At 37.5% G+C, this 7,251-nt stretch overlaps 1 pseudogene; it reads right to left on the bottom strand.

Annotated features, from left to right (window-relative positions):
• Positions 1-1,062: 1,062 nt before the first annotated feature.
• Positions 1,063-6,888, bottom strand: LOC141817959 (calmodulin calcium-dependent NAD kinase-like; annotated as a pseudogene).
• Positions 6,889-7,251: the final 363 nt, after the last annotated feature.

Raw genomic sequence — 7,251 nt, 5'->3', positions numbered from 1 at the left:
TAAAGAGAAGAATGTAGTGCTGCCGGCTTGAATGCTTCTCGTGACGGCTCATCTCTGCGAAAAGCACCCTCTTCATGGTCTTCACCAAGAACACCCCCATACATAGACTCATCCATGGCATCAGAAAGTAATTGGAGTAGATCTGTGGACTGTCTCTATGAACACCTTTCTTGTGTTACTGAATAGGTGGTTATTAGTGGAGGATCAATATCTGCACATACTCGTAACTGCTTTAGCTTTTGCTCGTTTCAAGGGCCTTATTGGGACTTGATCGCACAGGAACGAACAGTCGATATATATACATCCATGGTCGAGAATTTTGATTACTATTTCTTTCCAAAAATATTAGAAGTGCATATATATTCCATATCCAATACCAAATTATTTTCATTCAATTCACCATGGTATATTTTACGCAACTCGCAAAGATATCTAGCTACTTTAGTGATCTAGACTCTTCATATATATACCTTATGTTGCATATTGATCACATATAAATTTCTGTAAGTTCTGTGCCCGCATCTGTGTCGATTGAATACTAAGTAGGCTTTTATGTGTCTTAGTTTTCAGTAATTTATGTCGATATGACTGAAAACTCAATGTATTCATAATTCATAAAGAAAGCAATTGCCAACTTTGAAGTAGGTTGGAATTCAAATTTTTTCAGTAGAAACTAAGAATTGCAATGCTCATGGCTAAACATGATTTTTCAGTGAGATATAGCATCCAACTCTTCCAAAAAAATGATATGAAATCGGAAACCATGTATCGATTTCTTTGAACTCGAAGAAACCTTTATCCAATGTCGACATTTGAGCAATCTAAAATGTCAGATAAAACCATGGGACTCGAAAGTTGGAACATTGTTTTCATTTGTGCACGAGAGGGCAATGAGCACAATTGGAGAACAAGAATGATCATTTTCTTAATACTACTTTTAAGTAACTTATAATTGCTCATTCTTCTCAATTGTTTTACTGAGATGGCTTGGATTTTGAAGTGATCCTTTAGCATTTTAAACACAGAAAAGAAAAGAAACAAGGAGAATAGATAAAGAGATACCAGTTCAGCAGTCTGAATCATGTCATTGTGATGACCTGTGGAACTGATTGCTTGGTAAATAACGTCCGTCTGTTTCCTTAAATGCATCAGCTTCCACCACCACGACATTCGCCTTGGCCGCCAACCAGAAGGGCCTACAGTTAATTATGTACATTGCCAATTACGTAGGTACCTCTCAGCATGCACAATAAAATTTTGTATATGAACAACTTAATCCAAAACTTAACCAGCCATGTAATTTTTTAAAGACAAAACTAGTAGATTAGAATAGATATACTTAAATGGAAAGGCGAAACTGAAAATCTCAGAATCCAGGGTGCAAACTACATTTCCTTTTATTTATTTTCTTATTTCCAGGATTACTATAAATTGGGAATTCAGATATGTAGGTCAGAGACTTACTCCTTTTGTATATCCTTGATCACAGTGCTCTTGCCAGCTCCCATACCACCACCCATCAGCAGAAGAACTGGGCTTCGATCAGAGGGTGCAGCTGGAACCATGGTGTCATTGCAGCAATCATCGTAGCCAATCACCTTCATCTCCTCCACCAAAGTGGAAAAAACTCTTGTCACCTTCAGGCTCTTGCACGCCCTCTCAAACCGTAATTTCCTGTGTGTTTGGCAGTAAACACAAGGATGTAGATTTATACACACATCTTTAATTTGCAATAGTGAATTGAAATCAGAATATGAATCTTTATGCATCCATCAATTGACAACGATGGAAAATTGTTATTGTAATAGCAATAAGGTCCAAGGGAAGAGAAATGGAATGGACAGTTTTAAAATTGGGTTGCAATGAAAATTGTAGACCATAGTTATTAGAATCATAAGATTCATGATTGTAACATTATGATTCACATGTAGTTGATATGGTCCTTCCATATGAATCAAATTTTTAAAAGAATCTTGATGATTCAGTTTTGATCCAAGAACAAATAATATTACATCAATTCATAATGCATGAGCAAGAGGGTTCATCTAACTTGAACGAGTACAAATTTGAACATCAATTTGCCTCATTGTTCTTACCCACATCAGCTTTGCCCATTCTGTTCTTAACATGCAAGGATTGAACTCTAAAACTAGCAATCACGTTTAAAATCGACAAACATCACATTTGTCACAAATACTATTTGTATAGAGTGAGGAACAAATTATAGATACATAAAACTCTCATTCCATTAAGGAAAATGAGAGTTTTATGCTTTAACAGAATCATATAGAATTCGATAGTTAGCTTAAACATAATTAACTTTGTGTAATTTAGAGTAACTAAAATTTACAATTACCAAGTAATGCCTACCTTGTCGCCTCCATTATCAAATTTTTAAGCTTCTTCTTTGGTTCACCCTTACCACTTAATATCTGTGTAACCCATGCATGCAAGGATAATGTCGAAGAACCACCAAAAAAGGTGTCATTATTTATTAATCAATGAAGATTGATTGGTTTACCCGAGCAAGAATAAGATCGGCATGATTCCACACTACAAAAAAAACCCATAAATAACGACCGATTTAGCGATCAATTAAAATTCGATCTCTAATTTAGCGATCGAATTTTAACTTCGATCGCTAAATAGCGACCGACTAAATTTCGATCGCTATTTAGCGACCGAATATTAATCGGTCGCTAAATCGGTCGTTAAATAGCGACGGATATGAGTTCGGTGGCTAATTTACGACCGAAGTTAAAATTCGATCGCTAAATTAGCGATCAAATTTTAATCGATCTCTAAAACTCTCATTCCATTAAGGAAAATTCGATCCCTAAAACTCTCATTTCATTAAGGAAAATGAGGAAAATGAGAGTTTTATGCTTTAACATAATCATATAGAATTCGATGGTTAGCTTAAACATAATTAACTTTGTGTAATTTAGAGTAACTAAAATTTATAATTACCAAGTAATGCCTACCTTGTCGCCTCCATTATCAAATTCTTAAGCTTCTTCTTTGGTTCTCCGTTACCACTTAATATCTGTGTAATACATGCAAGCAAGGATAATGTCAAAGAACCACAAAAAAAAGGTGTCATTATTTATTAATCAATGAAGATTGATTGGTTTACCCAAGCGAGAATAAGACCGGCATGATTCTAGTGAAAGGCAAAGTAACTAAGTATGCATGTTTCCAGTTCCTCCACAAGCTTCACATACAAGGAGCCAAGGTCCGACTCATTGGCAAAGAAGGAATATATGTTGCTCTCACTCTCCTTGGTCTTAGGCCAACTTGCACTATAAAAAAATCCACATTTAGCGACCGATTAAATTTCGATCGCTATTTTAGCGATCGATTTTTAATTTCGGTCGCTAAATAGCGACTGAATTATAATCGGTCGCTAAATTAGCAACTGAATATATTTCGGTCGCTATTTAGCGACGGAATTTTAATCCATCACAAATTTGCGACCGAAGTTAAACCTCGGTCGTTATATAACGACGAAAATAAAATATTGGTTGTTAAAATAACGATCGAAATTTAATTGGGTCGCTAATTTTAGAATTGAACGGCATGGAAAGAATTTAGCAACCGAATTTTGATTCAGTCGTTAAATATTAACGATCGAACTCGATTTCGATCGCTAAATAGCGATCGAACTCGGTTTCGATCGCTAAATAGTGATCGAACTCGTGTTCGGTCGCTATATTAGCGACCGAATCAAAATTCAGTCGCTAAATAACGACCGAACTCTGATTTGGCCAACTTCCAGTTCCTCCACAAGCTTCACATACAAGGAGCCAGGGTCTGACTCATTGGCAAAGAAGGAATATATGTTGCTCTCACTCTCCTTGGTCTTTTGCAAGTAGTCATAGGCCAACTTGCACTATAAAAAAAATCCACATTTAGCGACCGATAAAATTTCGATCGCTATTTTAGCGATCGATTTTTAATTTCGATCGCTAAATAGCGACCGAATTATAATCGGTCGCTAAATTAGCGACTGAATATATTTCGATCGCTATTTAGCGACGGAATTTTAATCCGTCGCAAATTTGTGATCGAAGTTAAACCTCAGTCATTATTTAACGATGGAAATAAAATATCGGTCGTTAAAATAACGATCAAAATTTAATTGGGTCGCTAATTTTAGAATTGAACGGCATGGAAAGAATTTAGTGACCGAATTTTGATTCGGTCGTTAAATATTAACGACCGAACTTGGTTTCGATCGCTAAATAGCGATCGAACTCGTGTTCGACTCTGATTCGGCCAACTTCCAATTCCTCCACAAGCTTCACATACAAGGAGCCAGGGTATATAGGCCAACTTGCACTACAAAAAAATCTACATTTAGCGACCAATTTAATTTCGATCGCTATTTTAGCGACCGATTTTTAATTTCGATCGCTAAATTAGCAACTGAATATATTTTGGTCGCTATTTAGCGACTGAATATATTTTGGTCGCTATTTAGCGATGGAATTTTAATCCATCGTAAATTTGCGATCGAAGTTAAACCTCGGTCGTTATTTAACGACGGAAATAAAATATCGGTCGTTAAAATAACGATCGAAATTTAATTGGGTCGCTAATTTTAAAATTGAACGGCATGGAAAGAATTTAGCGATCGAATTTTGATTCGGTCGTTAATATTTAACGACCGAACTCGGTTTCGATCGCTATATAGCGATCGAACTCGTATTCGGTCGCTATATAGCGATCGAACTCGTATTCGGTCGCTATATTACCGACCGAACTCGGTTTCGATCGCTATATAGCGATCGAACTCGTATTCGGTCGCTATATTACCGACCGAATCAAAATTCGATCGCTTAATAGCGACCGAACTCTGATTCTGCCAACTTCTAGTTCCTTCACATGCTTCACATACAAGGAGCCAGGGTCTGACTCATTGGCAAAGAAGGAATATATGTTGCTCTCACTCTCCTTGGTCTTCTGCAAGTAGTCATAGGCCAACTTGCACTACAAAAAAATCCACATTTAGCGACCGATTAAATTTCGATCGCTATTTTAGCGACCGATTAAATTTTGATCGCTATTTTAGCGATCGATTTTTAATTTCGATCGCTAAATATAGACCTGCCCACGGGCCGGGTCCAGCCCGGACCCGGCCCGGACCCGGACCGGGTCAAACCCGGACCCGGCCCGTTGACCCGGTTAGCCGGGCCAAACCGTAACCGGCCCGGCAGCCTGCTGGGCCGGTTAAGGTTCAAGGCCTCTTGAACCGGCGGTTCAGCCGGTTAACCGCCGGTTCAAACAGTAACCGTGGTTTGAGTTTTTTTGCCCTTTTTTGATTTTTTTTAACGGTTTTTATATTTTTTAATGTGTGTTCAATCATTTATATATATATATAATATATTTAATTAAATTACAATTTAATATATTGTTGTTAGGGATCGAACCATGACATTCTGAGACACAAACACATGTACTCACCACTATTCTATAACACCTTTTGTTTGTATAAGTAATATAATTATATATATACTATATTTATATTTATTTAATTCAAATCTATTTTAAGACACCGTTGATGGGGAACGAACGCAATTCTCACCGGTCTTGGAATATGCACCACTAAACTATATTGACTTTTCTCTCTTTTTTTCAATATTTCTTTTATATGAATTTTAAATTTTAAATTTTTTAATATAATAATCTCGAACCGTCGTGAACCGTGAACCGAACCGTGAACCGGCGGTTCCGAACCGTGAACCGTAACCGTCTTGGACGGTTAAGGTTAAGGGTCGACCTGCCACGAACCGTCGAACCGGCGGTTCCGAACCATCGAACCGGCGGTTCCGAACCATCGAACCGGCGGTTCCGAACCGTGGTCGGGTCTAGCTAAATAGCGACCGAATTATAATCGATCGCTAAATTAGCGACTGAATATATTTCGGTCGCTATTTAGCGACGGAATTTTAATCCGTCGCAAATTTGCGACCGAAGTTAAACCTCGGTCGTTATTTAACGACGAAAATCAAATATCGATTGTTAAAATAACGACCGAAATTTAATTGGGTCGCTAATTTTAGAATTGAACGGCATGGAAAGAATTTAGCGATCGAATTTTGATTCGGTCGTTAAATATTAACGACCGAACTCGGTTTCGATCGCTATTTAGTGATCGAACTCGTGTTCGGTCGCTATATTAGCGATCGAATCAAAATTCGATTGCTAAATAGCGATCGAACCCTGATTCTGCCAACTTCCAGTTCCTCCACAAGCTTCACATACAAGGAGCCAGGGTCTGACTCATTGGCAAAAAAGGAATATATGTTGCTCTCACTCTCCTTGGTCTTCTGCAGTAGTCATAGGCCAACTTGCACTACAAAAAAAATCCATATTTAGCGACCAATTTAGTGATCAATTTATAATTTCGGTCGCTAAATAGCGACCGAATTATAATTGGTCGCTAAATTAGCGACTGAATATATTTCGGTCGCTATTTAGCGACGGAATTTTAATCCATCGCAAATTTGCGATCGAAGTTAAACCTCGGTCGTTATTTAACGACGGAAATAAAATATCAATCGTTAAAATAACGACCAAAATTTAATTGGGTCGCTAATTTTAGAATTGAACGGCATGGAAAAAATTTAACGATCAAATTTTGATTCGGTCTTTAAATATTAACGACCGAACTCGGGTTCGATCGCCAAATAGCGATCGAACTCGTGTTCAGTCGCTATATTAGGGACCGAATCAAAATTCAGATATGTAGGTCAGAGACTTACTCCTTTTGTATATCCTTGATCACAGTGCTCTTACAAGCTCCCATACCACCACCCACCAGCAGAAGAACTGGGCTTCAATCTGAGGGTGCAGCTGGAACAATGCTGTCATTGCAGAGATCATCGTAGTCAGTCGCCTTTATCTCCTCCTCCACCAAAGTGGAAAAAACTCTTGTCACCTTCAGTCCCTTGTACACCCTCTCAAACCATAATTTCATGTGTGTTTGGCAGCAAAACACAAGGATGGAGATTTATACACACATCTTTAATTTGCAATAGTGAATTGAAATCAGAATATGAATCTTTATGCATCCATCAATTGACAACGATGGAAGATTTTTATTGTAATAGCAATAAGGTCCAAGGGAAGAGAAATGGAATGGACAGTTTTAAAATTGGGTTGCAATGAAAATTGTAGAACATAGTTATTAAAATCATAAGATTCATGATTGTAACATTATGATTCACATGTAGTTGATATGGTCCT

Source organism: Curcuma longa, unplaced genomic scaffold, assembly GCF_044706935.1.
Source record: "Curcuma longa cultivar G26 ecotype Majalengka, Jawa Barat unplaced genomic scaffold, ITB_CL_G26_1.1 contig_22686, whole genome shotgun sequence".
NCBI classification, from domain to species: domain Eukaryota; kingdom Viridiplantae; phylum Streptophyta; class Magnoliopsida; order Zingiberales; family Zingiberaceae; genus Curcuma; species Curcuma longa.
Note: the sequence above shows the minus strand (reverse complement) of the source record. Positions and strands in the feature narration are given on the sequence as shown.